Genomic DNA, 19,600 nt, shown 5'->3' with positions numbered 1-19,600 from the left:
AATTTTGGGGGTTTTGAAGACAATCTGAAAAAAATGAATTAATTTCATATCCACGCGTTCGTCTCGAAGAGCTATACAACATACTAAGAGACAGGCGCTTAAAACCTATTGGTTTCCGAGTTATCGCACTTTGAAAAATCTAGGATTGCATTTGTAGAAAAAAAGTAGGGTTCCAGGGGTCGCACAGCAATGTGTCACACATCCACACGTTCGTCTCGACGAGCTATACAACATACCAAAAGATAGGCACTATCGGAAATTTAAGACTTAAAATCTATGTTTTGACGCCTTACTATAGTCTTATGTAATTTTGGGGGTTTTGAAGACAATCTGATTTTTTTTTTATTAATTTCATATCCACACGTTCGTCTCGAAGAGCTATACAACATACTAAGAGACAGGCGCTAAAAACCTATTGGTTTCTGAGTTATCGCACTTTGAAAAATCTAGGATTGCATTTGTCGAAAAAAAGTAGGGTTCCAGGGGTCGCACTGCAATGTGTCACACATCCACACGTTCGTCTCGACGAGCTATACAACATACCAAAAGATAGGCACTATCGAAAATTTAAGACTTAAATTATGTTTTGACGCCTTACTATAGTCTTATGTAATTTTTGGGGTTTTGAAGACAATCTGAAAAAATGAATTAATTTCATATCCACACGTTCGTCTGAAAGAGCTATACAACATACTAAGAGACAGGCGCTTAAAACCTATTGGTTTCCGAGTTATCGCACTTTGAAAAATCTAGGATTGCATTTGTCGAAAAAAAGTAGGGTTCTAGGGGCCGCACAGCAATGTGTCACACATCCACACGTTCGTCTCGACGAGCTATACAACATACCAAAAGATAGGCACTATCGGAAATTTAAGACTTAAAATCTATGTTTTGACGCCTTACTAGTCTTATGTAATTTTGGGGGTTTTGAAGACAATCTGAAAAAAATCAATTAATTTCATATCCACGCGTTCGTCTGGAAGAGCTATACAACATACTAAGAGACAGGCGCTTAAAACCTATTGGTTTCCGAGTTATCGCACTTTGAAAAATCTAGGATTGCATTTGTAGAAAAAAAGTAGGGTTCCAGGGGTCCCACAGCAATGTGTCACACATCCACACGTTCGTCTCGACGAGTTATACAACATACCAAAAGATAGGCACTATCGGAAATGTAAGACTTAAAATCTATGTTTTGACGCCTTACAGTCTTATGTTATTTTGGGGGTTTTGAAGAATAAATTTCATATCCACGCGTTCGTCTCGGCGAGCTATACAACATGCTAAAACAAGTTGTATGTTATATAGCTCGTCGAGTTGAACATGCTTCGTTTCGACATGTCGACATTCATGTTCGTCTCGACATGTCGAGACGAAGTATGTCGTCTTCCAAAAATCCTAAAAGACGACATACTATAGCCTTTTGTCGAAACTCCCATGACGACATACTATAGACTTATGTCCCCAAAAGATGTTCCACCTTTTTTTCAAAGTCTTCGAAAAAAAACAAAAGACGACATACCCCAAGAGACGACATTATGTCAAAATAAAGGTTGTGCATCTTTTGTTGAAATGACTGACGGACAATCTGAACAAAGATTTGGCTGTCAAGGTCATGTGACCAAAAGGTTATTACATTTCTTAGATCACAGAAATTCATTAAAAATATATTTTGAAGGAAATCTTTAAAATAGCTCTATATTGTGACAGTTGCGGCGTATGAGACCACGTGTTGCGGAGGATGATAAAGTGTTGCGGTGTATGATATCCTGTGTTGCGGAGGATGATAAAGTGTTGCGGCGTATGAGAACATGTGTTCACTCATTTCATAACAGATAATAGATGATACAGTTTGATAGACAACATGACAGATAATAGATGATACAGTGATAGATCACTATCTGACAGCAGGACACCGCAGGGAATTGAACCCCGTCCCAGTGAACCAGGAGTTCCATACCAGTGTCTTTTTAAGGTTGTCTTAACGTTGCGTTTGTGTTCTCTTTCTATTAGAGGATACTACATGTGTTAAATACAGTAGCTCTATGTTGTGAGAGTAATCATTGTGTTCTCTTTCTGTTAGAGCATACTACATGTGTTAAATACAGTAGCTCTATGTTCTCTTTCTGTTAGAGCAATACTGTGTTAAATACAGTAGCTCTATGTTGTCTTTCTGTTAGAGCATACTACATGTGTTAAATACAGTAGCTACATGTTGTGATAGTAATCATTGTGTTCTCTTTCTGTTAGAGCATACTACATGTGTTAAATACAGTAGCTCTATGTTGTGAGAGTAATCATTGTGTTCTCTTTCTATTAGAGCATACTACATGTGTTAAATACAGTAGCTCTATGTTGTGAGAGTAATCATTGTGTTCTCTTTCTGTTAGAGCATACTACATGTGTTAAATACAGTAGCTCTATGTTGTGATAGTAATCATTGTGTTCTCTTTCTGTTAGAGCATACTACATGTGTTAAATACAGTAGCTCTATGTTGTGAGAGTAATCATTGTGTTCTCTTTCTGTTAGAGCATACTACATGTGTTAAATACAGTAGCTCTATGTTGTGAGAGTAATCATTGTGTTCTCTTTCTATTAGAGCATACTACATGTGTTAAATACAGTAGCTCTATGTTGTGAGAGTAATCATTGTGTTCTCTTTCTGTTAGAGCATACTACATGTGTTAAATACAGTAGCTCTATGTTGTGATAGTAATCATTGTGTTCTCTTTCTATTAGAGCATACTACATGTGTTAAATACAGTAGCTCTATGTTGTGAGAGTAATCATTGTGTTCTCTTTCTGTTAGAGCATACTACATGTGTTAAATACAGTAGCTCTATGTTGTGAGAGTAATCATTGTGTTCTCTTTCTGTTAGAGCATACTACATGTGTTAAATACAGTAGCTCTATGTTGTGAGAGTAATCATTGTGTTCTCTTTCTGTTAGAGCATACTACATGTGTTAAATACAGTAGCTCTATGTTGTGAGAGTAATCATTGTGTTCTCTTTCTGTTAGAGCATACTACATGTGTTAAATACAGTAGCTCTATGTTGTGATAGTAATCATTGTGTTCTCTTTCTGTTAGAGCATACTACATGTGTTAAATACAGTAGCTCTATGTTGTGAGAGTAATCATTGTGTTCTCTTTCTGTTAGAGCATACTACATGTGTTAAATACAGTAGCTCTATGTTGTGAGAGTAATCATTGTGTTCTCTTTCTGTTAGAGCATACTACATGTGTTAAATACAGTAGCTCTATGTTGTGAGAGTAATCATTGTGTTCTCTTTCTGTTAGAGCATACTACATGTGTTAAATACAGTAGCTCTATGTTGTGAGAGTAATCATTGTGTTCTCTTTCTGTTAGAGCATACTACATGTGTTAAATACAGTAGCTCTATGTTCTCTTTCTGTTAGAGCAATACTGTGTTAAATACAGTAGCTCTATGTTGTCTTTCTGTTAGAGCATACTACATGTGTTAAATACAGTAGCTACATGTTGTGATAGTAATAATAATAATAATAGCTGGAATTTATATAGCGCTTTTCTGAGTACTCAAAGTCGCTTTACAACACTAAGTGTGTGTGTGTGTGTGTGTGTGTGTGTGTGTGTGTGTGTGTGTGTGTGTGTGTGTGTGTGTGTGTGTGTGTGTGTGTGTGTGTGTGTGTGTGTGTGCGTAAGTGGCAGGTAAAAAACAACAACTTTATTAGGAAAAGAAACTAGGATAAAAGATACAAAAGAGATCTAAGAACAATAAAAGAATAAAAACAAGAGTGGGTACAAGGTCAGCTGGGAAAGGCGATGGTAAATAGGTAGGTTTTCAGGGCGGTTTTAAAGGTGGGGATGGAGGGGGCGTCTCTGATACGTTTAGGGAGTTCGTTCCAGAGGGTGGGGGCGGCTACAGAGAAGGCCCTGTCACCCCAGGTTCGGCGCTTGGGCTTGGGGACCACGAGGAGGCCAGCCTCACTGGACCTGAGCGAACGGGTTGGGACGTATGGCTCGAGGAGGTCAGAGAGGTAAGGGGGGGCCAGATTGTGCAGTGCTTTGTAGGTGGTGAGGAGTATCTTGAAGTGGATGCGTTGTTTGACGGGGAGCCAGTGGAGGTCATGGAGGACAGGTGTGATGTGGTCTCTGGGGCGGGTGCTGGTGAGTAGACGGGCGGCTGAGTTTTGTACGTACTGGAGTTTATTGAGGGTTTTGGAGGTGATGCCGTAGAGTATACTGTTACAATAGTCCAACCGGGATGAGATGAAGGTGTGAATGAGGGTTTCGGCAGCAGAGAAAGTCAGGGAGGGGCGGAGGCGGGCGATGTTGCGGAGATGGAAGAATGCAGTTTTGGTTATGTTGTTTACGTGGGGGAGGAATGACAGAGTGGGGTCAAAGATTACTCCTAGATTGCGGATGTGGGTGGAGGTTTTAGTAATCATTGTGTTCTCTTTCTGTTAGAGCATACTACATGTGTTAAATACAGTAGCTCTATGTTGTGATAGTAATCATTGTGTTCTCTTTCTGTTAGAGCATACTACATGTGTTAAATACAGTAGCTCTATGTTGTGATAGTAATCATTGTGTTCTCTTTCTGTTAGAGCATACTACATGTGTTAAATACAGTAGCTCTATGTTGTGATAGTAATCATTGTGTTCTCTTTCTGTTAGAGCATACTACATGTGTTAAATACAGTAGCTCTATGTTGTGATAGTAATCATTGTGTTCTCTTTCTGTTAGAGCATACTACATGTGTTAAATACAGTAGCTCTATGTTGTGATAGTAATCAGTGTGTTCTCTTTCTGTTAGAGCATACTACATGTGTTAAATACAGTAGCTCTATGTTGTGATAGTAATCATTGTGTTCTCTTTCTGTTAGAGCATACTACATGTGTTAAATACAGTAGCTCTATGTTGTGATAGTAATCATTGTGTTCTCTTTCTGTTAGAGCATACTACATGTGTTAAATACAGTAGCTCTATGTTGTGATAGTAATCATTGTGTTCTCTTTCTGTTAGAGCATACTACATGTGTTAAATACAGTAGCTCTATGTTGTGATAGTAATCATTGTGTTCTCTTTCTGTTAGAGCATACTACATGTGTTAAATACAGTAGCTCTATGTTGTGATAGTAATCATTGTGTTCTCTTTCTGTTAGAGCATACTACATGTGTTAAATACAGTAGCTCTATGTTGTGATAGTAATCAGTGTGTTCTCTTTCTGTTAGAGCATACTACATGTGTTAAATACAGTAGCTCTATGTTGTGATAGTAATCATTGTGTTCTCTTTCTGTTAGAGCATACTACATGTGTTAAATACAGTAGCTCTATGTTGTGATAGTAATCATTGTGTTCTCTTTCTGTTAGAGCATACTACATGTGTTAAATACAGTAGCTATATGTTGTGATAGTAATCATTGTGTTCTCTTTCTATTAGAGCATACTACATGTGTTAAATACAGTAGCTCTATGTTGTGATAGTAATCATTGTGTTCTCTTTCTATTAGAGCATACTACATGTGTTAAATACAGTAGCTCTATGTTGTGATAGTAATCATTGTGTTCTCTTTCTATTAGAGCATACTACATGTGTTAAATACAGTAGCTCTATGTTGTGACAGTAATCATTGTGTTCTCTTTCTATTAGAGCATACTACATGTGTTAAATACAGTAGCTCTATGTTGTGACAGTAATCATTGTGTTCTCTTTCTGTTAGAGCATACTACATGTGTTAAATACAGTAGCTCTATGTTGTGATAGTAATCATTGTGTTCTCTTTCTGTTAGAGCATACTACATGTGTTAAATACAGTAGCTCTATGTTGTGATAGTAATCATTGTGTTCTCTTTCTATTAGAGCATACTACATGTGTTAAATACAGTAGCTCTATGTTGTGACAGTAATCATTGTGTTCTCTTTCTATTAGAGCATACTACATGTGTTAAATACAGTAGCTCTATGTTGTGACAGTAATCATTGTGTTCTCTTTCTATTAGAGCATACTACATGTGTTAAATACAGTAGCTCTATGTTGTGATAGTAATCATTGTGTTCTCTTTCTATTAGAGCATACTACATGTGTTAAATACAGTAGCTCTATGTTGTGACAGTAATCATTGTGTTCTCTTTCTATTAGAGCATACTACATGTGTTAAATACAGTAGCTCTATGTTGTGACAGTAATCATTGTGTTCTCTTTCTATTAGAGCATACTACATGTGTTAAATACAGTAGCTCTATATTGTGACAGTAATCATTGCTATAGTGTTTGTTCAGTAACAGTGTTAAATAGCTCTATATTGTGACAGTAATCATTGCTATAGTGTTTGTTCAGTAACAGTGTTAAATAGCTCTATATGTGACAAAATAAACCATGCCTCAGTGTGTGTGTGTCCACTGAGTTCCAGCCAGAGCTGATGCCTCCCTGTCTCAAGTTCTTTTGTTTGATTATCCTCCGTCTATTTCACTTTGAGTATATAGTTTCCTGCAGAGCAAAACTTAACAGGCATTGCGGATGTTTTGGTACCAAAGTAGGCCTACATGTCTGTATCTATTACGGTTCTTGAGATACAGCATATAGTCGGAGCAGATTAATGGCTAATTTCAAAGGAATCGTTCACTTCCTGATGCAAGCATGACATTTGGCACAAATACTCTCTAAGGGACACTCTTACGGGAAATGATGCTGGCCACTCAAAATTCCAAGATGGTGACCTTTTCTTTTTTCAAAATGGAAGCCACCTTGTCAGAGGAGAAGCTGATATAGGCCTAATAAGAATAAGAATCGTTCACTTGGTGATACAAGGATGACATTTGGCACATTTACTCTGTAAGGGCCACCCTTATGGAAAAAGGCACTGGCCACTGAATAATTTGTTCCTTTTTTCAAAATGGCAACCACCTTAGCGGAGCAGTCAGTGATTGCGACTGTAGGTCGCAGTTAACTATGAAAACAGGAACATCTTGTCCTGACGTGTCTTGTTCGTAACGCCTCAATGTAACGAACATTGAGGCGCTGACATGTGTGTTGACATTGTGACATCACATTGTTGTGATGTCATCAAAGATCAATCCCTGGATATCCATTAATCCATACATGGAAACGACTGGATCATCACCACCTACCGTACCTATGTTTCCCCAGGTTCTATGTTCTCCACTTACCACCTAAACCTAAACCTAACCAGTAAAACAAACGCTGGTGAAAGTTAACCTGTGGCTGTGGGGAACATAGAACCTGGGGAACATTACCATAACCTCCGTGGGGTGAGTCGCTAACCCTCCTGACGCTCCGTTGTCGAAATGATGGTCGTTCGAAAGAGCGAGATTTCCCCGACCATCAGAATCAGGCATTGACACTAAAGCTTGCCCACCTGCCCCCGGCAGGTAAATAAAACTTTATGGCAGGTGAAGTTTGCTTTCAGGTTGCCTGACCGGGCAAGTGCTCATTTGAGAGGGGACACAACCGTCTATAAACACAACACCAGATATAGTAAATGTCTTAACAACTGAACGTGGCCAGAGCACTCGTTCTTCTGGTCTGCGGATTGTAAAAGTGTGAAACCATAGACATATTCAATCATAGCTAGCTACAGTATGTAGGTATTTGGATTTATTTTTATCGCACAGCCCCAGAAAGTAAAGAAATAAGTGTTAAATTGCACGGTAATTAAAATCTTATACCTTACATTTTGTAATGGACAATTTACTTTTCGGGGCAAGTGGGCATGACCTTTGGGCAAGTAGAACATAACCTGTACTTGCCCGATGGACAAGTGTCTCTCTAAGACCTTATTCGTGTCAACCCCTGAAAATCCATCTGATTTTGATTGTCCATAAAGGCTATACATAACCATTTCTATAGACATATTATCTTTCACATCAGGATGTAATGATAATTAGACTCACCTATCTCCCAGACTCCCTCCCCAGTCAGAGTTCAGAGTTTGAATTAATGAATTTAGAATTATGTGCAGGATGTCATAATTTGTATGAAGCTATAAGGGACTTTATTTCATTTGAAAAGAAGTCCCCAGTGATCACCCTCTCCTGTGCCAATGTTGGGACCCGTGCCTAAGGTTGCTCATATGAACAGGGAAGTGCAGAGAATGGGCAGGGGAAGGAGCTGAAATTTCTAAAAAGGGCCTTATACTATTGAAAATAGCAGACCTCCAAGCTTGGAGGCCGGCTATTTTCGGTATACACCACTCTAAACTAAGCATAATCAAGTGCATACTGGAGATGTGGTTTACGGCATGTACAGTATTTCTACACAGAGAGGACAATTCTTTCAACATAAGATGCTCCATTCAAGTTCAGGAGAGTTTGTACAAGGCAATTCTTTTGAATGCTGCCTTCCGGGTATGGCATATGGGATTTGCATTTCTTTCACCATAGTAAAAACTGCATTCATGGTCTGGAGAGGACAATTTTTACAGACGGGTAAAAGGGCAGGGGCTCAAGCCCCCTTTGATGTCTATGTGTGCACGACTGCACATATATGAATTGAAGACCCATACCGGGGACAGGTCCTTTACACGTTCAGCTTGTAGCAAGAGCTATCCACAACTTTCCAAAGTCCCATCGTGCATTGCGCAGAAGGTGCAGGCAGCTTCCGGCGCCGCAGCCGAGTGTGATCTACAAGGTCACAGCGGCTGCAACTGCCACGCGACGTGAGCTTGTATGTCTGCTGTTAACCGGAAGTGTCCCGCATATAAGGCTACAGTAAATTCTGGCGGAAACAGATGGATAGTCAAAAGAGTCATCTAAGGAGACACGCAAAAGATTCATACAGGGGAAAAGCCATTTATTTGTACAGTTTGTCGAAAAAGGTCTTAAGAGTAAAAATACACATAAGGACTCATAGCAGGAGAAACCTCTATTTCAAGTTAAATGATACAGTATAAAAATGACAGTCGTTATTTGTTCCACATGAAATACTTGTAACTTAAAGGAGGGTTTCACCACTTTTCAATCTATCTTCATATAATTGGTCCTCACTAATGTTCATGATAAAATAGCATCATTATTTTCTACTCGGTCTGTCTCAGAGGAGGAGGGCTGTGGGCAGGTCAGAAACCCATCGTCTTGTGACATCATCGATGGGGGAATCCAAGCTAATAGAAAATGCAGGTTTTCTATTCCTGAAAAGTTGCGACATTATAATGGACGCCATTGATCACACGATAATAAAAATCGAATAGAAATCTGTCAAATGATGCCTCAAGATGATGGGTTTCTGAACTTCCAAGAGTAGGGGGGAAAAAAACGTAATTTATTATGAACATTAGTGAGGGCCTATTATATGAATATAGGTTGAAAAGTGGTGAAATCGTTAAGTAAGGCAGCATTGGAAAGAGACTTTGAAAGGCCACTTACAGGTCATCGTGTTTCAACAAGTAGCTACGCTAACCAAGTACACTTTGTAAAAGTCACAAGAATACAGTTTAAATCACACATTAAATACAGTTATTTAAACGATAACATCTAAGAAAAATCCTCGCCGTTGGCATGGAAAACCTGTATGTTTACTTTTCAGGACGGGTGGATCCAATGCAGTTATTATTTAGTCACAATACTTGTGATTATTATCAAACATAGAATATCAAACATATCAGTCTACATTCAACAAAAGGAAATGTATGTATTTAATTTCAGTCTATCCTCCACCGGAAATTAATTACTGGCCAGAGAGGAGGGGGGGATATCAAAAGGAGAGGCATGCACCCCCCCCCCCCCCCCCAAAAAAAAAAAAAAAACATGTCCTTTATTATTAAAATACATGAAATTAATCATAATAACAACACAATGACTCCATCTATAATACTGCTTCGACAGTAAGAATCACATGCTTTGGTTTGAAACAAAATGGTTAATGATTGACGAGTCATCTTTTAAAATATAATAATATTTAAATGCAACACAACCTGATAAATATTTATTTGGTAATTTTTGATTTGATATCTGCTTCTTTAATCCATTAAGGCCTAGAATTATTGAATGCTTTAACCAGTGAAAAATAGCAGATATACAAGCTCACAGCGCGGCACCGAGTGCCGCACTGCGAGCTTGTAGATCTGCTATTTTTGAAAAAGTTGTGAAAATGTGTGCAAATCTTTGAATATATGTATTTTCAAAGCGAACGTTTGTAACTCAAATTTTGCTTCTGGGGGGGTCCCTGGAACTAGATATTTTGTGATGGGGTTCCGTGGCCAAATAAATATCTTTCACATGAAAAAGGTTTGAGAACCACTGACATAGTAGTCAAGAACAGACTAACTGAGCTCCAGTTAAGTGAAAAGGACCTTTTCTTTGACGATGGCTGGCCAGATTGCTGACATACAGAAACATAGGTTTTAAAAAAAAAACCTTAGAAGGATTCAAAAGACACTTATAAATCGGGTCCAAATTCTAATTTCACTATTTTTTTAAAATAGCAGATCTACAAGCTCACAGTGCGGCACTCGGTGCCGCGCTGTGAACTCTGCAATTTTTCACTGGTTAAAGCATTCAATAATTCTAGGCCCTAAATGGGTTAAAGAAAACTCTCACAAGGTGCTGGTTGAATTCCTGAACCCCCCACGACGGGAGTGGATATCAGTCAAATAAAAAAGAAATAGCAGATGTACAAGCATCAAAACGATGTTTGCATGACACTGTAGTATGACGAAGTAGGCACGGATTTACAAAAAAAAAAGAAAAAAAAAATTAAAACGTGGAGAGAGGTTTCTGCTCGAAAATTTTCTTTGTCTTCTGAAAAATGTGTTAAAAATGCTGTTAGATCTGCTATTTGTGCTGTATGTTTATCAGGTTAACTGTTAAAAAGGTGCGGATGGCAGAAGAAATTAAACTGCCTTTGTGTCTTGATGTGCGTTTTGTAATACTGCCTTTCCTCAAGATAAATAATAATACAAATGGTAACTGATAAAAGGTCATAATGGAATCACTTCTGTTGTGGTTCTTTCACATGTGAAATTAAATGGAATGGATGAAAGTATGGCAGCTTGGAGCAGTTGAATAATGTAATAATGTCCTTCGGGTTCAATAAAGTATCTTGTGTTCAACGTGGAACCATCGGTCGTGGTTCTATATAGAACATCCGTTTGGGTTCTTCTGAATGGAAACATAAGTAGTTACATAGCTCTGGTCCATAGCGTTAGTGCTATGTTCCTCTACCCCCCAAATCCTTGGCAAATCTGGAAAGACCCGTCGTCTGGTCCGAAAATAACAAAAACTGTTTCGCCCCTCACCAAACCAAAGGTATCAGTGGACAGTTGAAAGCTTACTCTACTTAGTGAACGCAGTCTGAGCCCCCCACCACACGATTAAAATACATTTCTAGGGCAAAATGAAAAATATTCCACCGGATGGAGACACTCATCCTGGTTGAAGACTGTTTTTACGAAACAGCACTTCCAACATCGCAGAGCTTAATAACACCCAGTGAGACTAATGCTCTGTGTAATTCGGTCCTCTGACCTGCGCGGCAGTATTGAGTTGGCACCGTGATGGCGACGACAAATAGTGAAAAACTAGAAGAAATGGATTCTCTATCCGGTTGAATACTCAAACCGCGTCCACTAAGTAGAGTAAGCTTCAAATGTCCACCGATACCTTTGGTTTGGTGAGGAGCGAAACAGTTTTTGTTATTTTCCGACCAGACGACAGGTCTTTCCGGATTTGCCAAGGATTTGGGCGGTAGACGAACATAGCGTTAGGGAGAACTCCACTAACGCTATGGACCAGAGCTAGTACTTACTGTATAACGACAAGTAAGTAATACACAGTTACCTGTAAAGACACTGACGGTGTGTGGCTGAGAGAGCTGCTGTAAGCCAGCAGATTAAATACTGTAAATTCAACATTCAAACAGAAATGTCAGACCTGGTTTACACACACAGACAGACAGGCTGAAGTATTCATCCTATCCTGTCTTCCTTCACAGCTGGATCAGTCTTCCTCCTAGCAACCTTTCTCCTTCTCTGGACACCTGAGAGAGAGAGAGAGAGAGAGAGAGAGAGAGATAAGAATGAAATTCATGCACATATTTCCGTCTCTCTCTCAGAAGGCAAAATCAAACAATTAAAAAGTGTTCATTTAACTAGAGTGTTTTACTTTGTTAGTGTCTATTTCGATTGGGCAGTAGCAGCTCTTATACCTTGACTTAAAGGCCTGTCCATACTGTCTCCGAAACCGAAACTTTCGTCGGAAAAGGTCCGGTTCAACCACAAAATGACGTCACTCGCATCTTCTGAAAAGTATTGAGTTCGGAAAGCTGCGCGTCAGAAAGTCGGAACTCTCTGACGAAAGGTTCGGTGGTCAGAGTCGGTACGGACAGGCCTTTAAGTTAAGGCACTGTTTCCCAAACAAACGTTTGTGGGTCGCGGACAAATCTTAATGGGTCCCTTAATTTTTGGTTTCTTATTTTATTACTATTACTACTATTACTATTTCAAAACATTTTCAATAAACATTAACACAAAGACAACATTTTTCATGAATTAAAAATAAATTTATATATTATGTTCAGTCATTTCATGAATAAAAATAAAAAAAATCGAAGTAATTCCATAAATTAGAAAATAAATGTTTAACAAGTAGTGAAAATAGTCAATCCACAAGCTCACAACACTGTGCAAGCTTGTGGATCTGCCATTTTCACTCGTTTGGGTCGGAAAACGTCTAATCTAACTTTTGGTTAAGCTAAAAAGTTTGGGAATAAGAGCTGGTTCTTCCAAACACAGCCCACAGAGTGACAAATGGATAGATTAATACCATAAAACATATATCGTCTCTCTCGGGAGGAGAGAGTTACTTTTCAGGATTAAAACGTAAAAGTAGTGCCTCTGCTACGTTTGATGCTTGTGTGTGACACTTTATGATAAAGCAGGGCATTCGTTTACGAAACAACAATGTAGAGACATATACTTTGTGTGTTATTGATTATGGATACCGTGACTTACTACAGTAGGTGCCAAACCATAGCAGTAAACAGCTCTAGATTCACCAGTTGGATGTCAAACCTTAGATGTGTACACTGCAGTGTTATAAACATCAAATGTGTAACATATTACATATCTCTTCTGTCGGGCCAAAATCTCCCAACTCCAAAATATTCATTTACGGGAAAATGAGCGTGTTGTTGGAGTGGAGTTTGACCGACCACTTTTCAGTGGTTCAATATTATTTTAACCAACACACAGACGTAAAGGGTGTTCAATAGCACATATTTATGAAAACGAGAGGGCCAATCGGGTGGAGTTAGCTGGTTTGGCAGAAAGTGTGGAGTTAGGAGGTTTTGTCCCAAGCACTTTTTACTACTTTCCATTGGTTTAATATTATTTTAACCAACACTCAGACGTAAAGGGTGTTCAATAGACCTAATTTATGCAAAAAAAAAAAAAAAAAAAAAACGCCGTTGTGAGCATGTAGATCTGCTATTTTCACAATGTCTGCCTCTAATATTTGACAATTCGGCCAATGTTTAATTTGTCATTTTAGAGGTATAAAAAAAGTCCTTAAATTGTCACTTTAAAAATGTGCTATACACTCACATTTAATTTTGGTTTGTTTGCTGTGGAATGAGAAAACGACGTTGCACATTAAGTTAAAACGTCTGGGGAACCCCCCAAATAATTTGGGGACCCCCCTGGGGATCCCGACCCACAGGTTGAGAACCACTGTAATAAACGATTAGATCGATTCAGACGACATACAGAGAAGAGGTTTAGATCATTTCCTGTTTATATAAAACTTTGTATTTACAAACTGAGACATTTAAACAGATGGAAATAAAAATAAAACATTCCTCCATTTGGACTCGATTTGACACCAGAAATAAAAGTCTCAGTGAGAGAGGGAGGAAGGAAGGAAGTGCAAGAGTGATCTAAAAACATCCGCTGAGATTCCAACCGGAAACAATTGGATGCTTTTTTATTCACAATCTATTAGTATAGGAAAGGATCATTATATTGGATAATTCCAATAGAATGATCCAGTAGCTCACAAACGCGTCTCTCCACGGCACATTGTGAGCTTGTAGATCCGTTGTTTTCCCCCATGTTCCAAGCTCTGACTAAATTTTGTTCTTTTTGAGCGGTGCCTGCCAATCCTAGCCTGGCCAGCCAGCCTCATAATGTGCATTCACTGAGTCTGGAATTTGGGCTATCCACCTCTTTCCGCAGGAGTTTACTGGAAGATTATTTGGACCACACTTCCGGTTTAACAGCAGACATACAAGCTCACGTCGTGCCCGTTGTGAGCTTGTAAATCACACTCGGCTGCGGCGCCGGAAGCTTGGTACAACGTCTGCGCAATGCACTATGGGGCGTTGGAAACCCGTGGATAGGCAGCTTGATAAGTGGGTGGGAGAACTTGCCTTGACAGACAGACTCCTCTACTTTATACAGACTTATAGTCACCGCCCCTCTCTCTCCCCTCCCCACCCAAAAACCCCTCCCCAAAAACAACCTAACAGAACAGGTGCCAATGCATTGGTCCGAAGGTTCATTAGTCCAAAGGTTCATTAGTCCAAAGGTTCATTAGTCCAAAGGTTCATTAGTCCGAATACTATGCCTAACTCTAACCCTAAACTCAGTAACCCTAACTAAATTCGGACTAATGAACCTACTAATGAACCTTCGGACTTATGGGCAGTCCCCACAAAACACACACATTTTCATTCCATTCATTAAATAAATTCTCTTTTCATATTTTAGACAACCCGTCAATCAGTTGGGTACATTTTGTACAAAAGAAATAATAATAATAATAATACCAGCACCATAATGTTTATTTATCCTCTTTCTTTCACATTAAAATGACTTCATAATCAGCAAACTAGAAAACCTTCTCCCTTTGAGATGAATATAAACCTACGATTAAATAAAGTGACAAAGACATTTTAAAATAAAAACATTTTAAAAATGATATTTCAACGTCCGGCAGACACATTCATTAAACACCTTCGTCCATCCATGAACAGACTATTTATTGATCCACTGTCAGATCAAAATCAATCAATCAATCAATATGTGGGTGGAGAGGCAGGGGATTCATTGTAACGATGTGACTAAAGACCCTACGTTACATTTACTGATGAAAATTATCTGATTGATAATTAATTAATTAACCCATTTCAGCCTATAATTATTTAACTATTGAGAATTAGCAGATATACAAGCTAGCAGCGCTGGTACCGAGTGCCGCGCTGTGAGCTTGTGCAGCTCGTCACCAAGCTGTGGTTCAGGGGACCACATCTGGGACAGGTAACATCGCTGGTGGGGGTTCCCACGTCGTCACGTGACGATGGGGCTGCATGTTTTACACATGCCATACTTCAGAACCAATATTCATCATTCACACAACAACACAACGTTAACAAAAATAAACATTATTTTACATTAAGAGTTAAAGCCTTTACAACATTATGGACAACATTGTGTCCGTAGAGCTCAGCTGCACTGAGGTCTGTACACTGGCCGGGTTTCCCAAAGCCATTTTAGCCCTTTGTAGCTCACGCATGGTCGTAGAGACCAAACCCTGACCGTCATGTTCCCGGGTTTACATTAGGGATTAGGGTTGAAACGGTATGAGATTTTTAACAACGAAAATATAGTCCGTGTCAACATCGCGGTTATCAGTAACACCATTTCAACCACCATTGCGTGTCTTGTCGTCTTGTGAGCACTCAGTAGCAGCCGAGCCAATGCTACCTCAAGCTACAACAACCATCCGACCATATTACAAATTCAGCTTTGTAAAACACTGTTAGTGTTACAACAGCCCTGCGTTTTCTTGTTTGTCTAATCGGTTTTTTTCCGCCTACTGCGGGCTGTGACATAATAAAGCCACAACTAGTCTCCTGGAACGTGCCCTGCGAGTGGGGACGAGACATCATGCAGTCTGATGGGCTGTGCCTCGCCCTGTGGATGATCCGTTGATTCTGAATCTGTTTTCGACACTCCCACACAAGGAACAGCTCCCGGCCTCCCGCGATTGAGAACCGAATCCCATCGTTCATTTAGTCGCTGCGAGCTTGTAGATCTGCTATTTTTGAAAAAGTCGTGAAAATGTGCACAAATCTTTGAATATCTGTATTTTCAAAGCAAACGTTTGTAACTCAAATTTTGCTTCTGGGGGGGGGGGGGGGGGGGGGGGTCCCTGAAACTAGATATTTTGAGATGGGGGTCTGTGGCTAAATAAATATCAGTTTCGCATGAAAAAGTTTGAGAACCACTGACATAGTAGTCTCTCAAGAACAGACTAACTGAGCTCCAGTTGAGTGAAAAGGACCTTTTCTTTGACGATGGCCGGCCAGATTACTGACATAGAAACATAGGTTTTTCAAAAAATCTTAGAAGGATTCAAAAGACACTTATAGAATCAGGTCAAAATTCTAATTTTCACGATTTTTCAAAAATAGCAGATCTACAAGCTCACAGCGCGGCACTCGGCACTCGCGCTTGTATATCTGCTATTTTTTAATAGTTAAAGCAGAAAATAATGATACACAATATAGTGTACCCGTTCTAAATGGGTAAAGAACATGGAGGACACGGGTAATTACCGTATTAACACAAAAATCTGAACGACGGTGTAGTTGTAGGAGGCTAAATAAGTCACTCTGCCCCAACCCATGTAAACCCGGGAACGTGACGGTCGGGGCTTGGTCTCTACGACCATGCGTGAGCTACGATGGGCTAAAATCGCTTTGGGAAACCCGGCCATTATCATTTATCTGAGGAGAAAAACTTAAATCTTTATGGCTTTTTGTACAGATGACAACATGATGAAGACTGGGCTTGTCATGACTAACACATAATCACGATCAATTTCGTGTAACAATGAATGTTAAAACGTAACAATGATGATGACAGCCCCGATGAAGGCACAGACACTACCGTCAAACAGCCAGAAGGTGGCGATGAAGGTCTATGGACCACGTGTGAGACATACTGTAAAACTATGAATAATATCGGTATTTTTATAGCTATCATTTTGGAATTATTTTATACTGAAAATTGAAAATGTGAAAATGTGTGATTTTCTTTTGGCAAATCTTTGAATATATCTTTTTTTTTAAGCGAACATTTGTAACTCAAATATTTGCTTCTGGGGGTGGGGTCCCTGGAACAACATATTTTGAGATGGGGGGTCCGCGGCCAAATAACAATAATGTAATTTTTAGGATCCATTGACATGCAAGTGTTTGAGAAGTTGAAACACTGATTTAGAAGAAGGATTTCTTAGAGAATCCGGATATTCAACGATTTTTGGATTTTTCGAAAATAGCAGATCTTTTTTTATAAGTTAAAGCGTTTTAATAATGGTTAAAGTGGTTCAAATCTAACTAACATCCACCACCAGAATCACTTCACCCGTGTAGCCTGTGTTATTCTATTCACAAGTGACAAGTCTGATTCCTGCCAATAAACCACAAGCTACCGGTACTTAAAGGACAACTTTGTTTTTTTACAACAAGGGTTTATATTTTAGATTGTAATTAGAGAAAAGAAAAAGTGAGCGTTAAAATGTTTTCATTTGCTTCGCTCTATTGTTTTATCGCTTTTACCGTGCTAAAATGTGGGGCATGCGTACGCATGGGGGCATGCGTACAAGTGGCTAAATATGTCTTTTTAGACACAATAAGCCAGCAGTTTCTTTATTGCTATTTACAGTAACACTTCTAGCACCCATAAGTCACATCCAACCATGAAAAGTTGGTTTGTATCTTGGGAATGGGCTTATTCTGTGTAAAATGACATATTTAGACACTTGTACGCATGCCCCAAACCACTGAAACAAGAACCTCTAAAATAATAGAAAGAAGTAAATTCAATAATTTTAACACTCATCTTTTATATTCTTTAATTACAATCTAAAATATGAATCCTTGTTGTAAAAAACTAAAGTTGTCCTTTAAATTATACTGTCAATGGCCAAAATATAAGTTGAAACAATGGTTCTATTGAGACATGATCTAGATCCTCAGCCTAGGTTGTGTTGGGCACAACCTTTGACACAATCTCGTTTCTGGTTTGACACAGATTTCTCCCCTGAGCAAGCAGGCAGGCAGGCTCAAAAGAACCGGTTCTGGTTCCTTCTCCCGCCTATGGGATGAACCAGAGGTGAGCTTTTCCACCGAGAACCGGAGTTGGTTCTGAACCGTAAAAGTTGGTTCGCGGCCGGTTCGCAAGAACGAACCGACGAACCAAGGTTCCAAGAAAGTTGCCATCCCATAGGCGGGAGGAAGAACCTGAACCGGGTCGTTGCCGGTGGAAAAGGCCCCACAGAGTTATGAAGAGAACTTTACGTCACTTTACATTCTAATTCCCACCCCAATGTCCGTCTGTCACGTCACGTCTTAACGTGAGACTGTTACACCGTTATTTGTTCCTGTGTGACGATGGTCACATTTTGTCATCAGACTGAACTGAATGATTCCGAGACGATCTGGGAGATCCGTCGCTGCCACAGCTCCACACCACACACCGACGAAAATGCAAAACCTCAACGATAGCAATAAATGATATAGTTGTGATAACAGTTATGAGTAAATCATCTGTTGTTCGATCGTAAGGCTTTAGAAAACATAAGGAATAAAAGACTATTAAGGCAGGAGAGGCCACGATGAGACATTAAAGTAAAACTAAACGTGGACAGGTCCTCCTCACAGAGGAACAGAAGAGTGTCTCTTGTGCTTTCAGAAAAGTTAGTCGAGTTACGCCCCGGTTCGTAGGGCTGTCACAATTATTACATAATCGTCTAATCACAATTATTTGACATAATCGTGATTATTTTTCATAATCGTTTCCATGTTGAAAAATGTTCAGATGTATTTTTTTTTAAGTAAGAGGAAATAGCAGATCTACAAGCTATGCGACGCGTTGTGAGCTTGTAGATCGGCTTTTCCACTATCAATGTTCTTTTTTGAGTATAAAGTTGTCAAATATGTCAGTAATTTCTTTGTATATTTTGTCATATCTACCATGTGCAACTTCAAAGCCTACAAGCCAAACAGAAATGTAATTGTCAATGACAAAAACACAATTAAATCATTAATCGCAATTATTTGAGTGACAATTAATCGTGACAGCCCTACCGGCTCGTACTCAGCTGCGGGTCGGTGTATCGCACCGGAAATTAGCCGACGTACAAGCTTGTAGATCAGCTATTTTCAGTGCAAGACGCGATGCCAACCGAGTATAAATTAGTCTTTTTTTTTGTTCCACAGAAGATGAAGTGTCTTTGGCCGTCCAGTAAAATGCAGAAAGAGAGAGAGAGAGAATAATAAAGAAGAATCAAGTGTTAGTTTATAGTTCAGAGAGAGAGAGGAAGGCTAAAAGAAAAGGTGAATGTCTTTTAGTAGCAACTCTTCTCTTCTCTCGTCCCGTGTTCTTCTGTCTGTCCTCCTACCAAATCATCTGCTCATCGAGAAGCTCCTCCAATTCCCTCCCTTCTGTCCTGAAACCAGCTCGGTTCCACATGAGAACAGCGTGAGACCGAGGCCCCGTTTAGACGGCAACGCTCTGTAGAGAAAACGGTGAGGTCCCGGGACATCGCCGTTGGCGTTTCGCTTTTTATCCAGCCTTCATATCAAGCCACA

Source organism: Nannobrachium achirus, assembly GCF_963921795.1.
Source record: "Nannobrachium achirus genome assembly, chromosome: 9".
Taxonomy (NCBI): domain Eukaryota; kingdom Metazoa; phylum Chordata; class Actinopteri; order Myctophiformes; family Myctophidae; genus Nannobrachium; species Nannobrachium achirus.
This window is presented reverse-complemented; position numbering follows the sequence as displayed.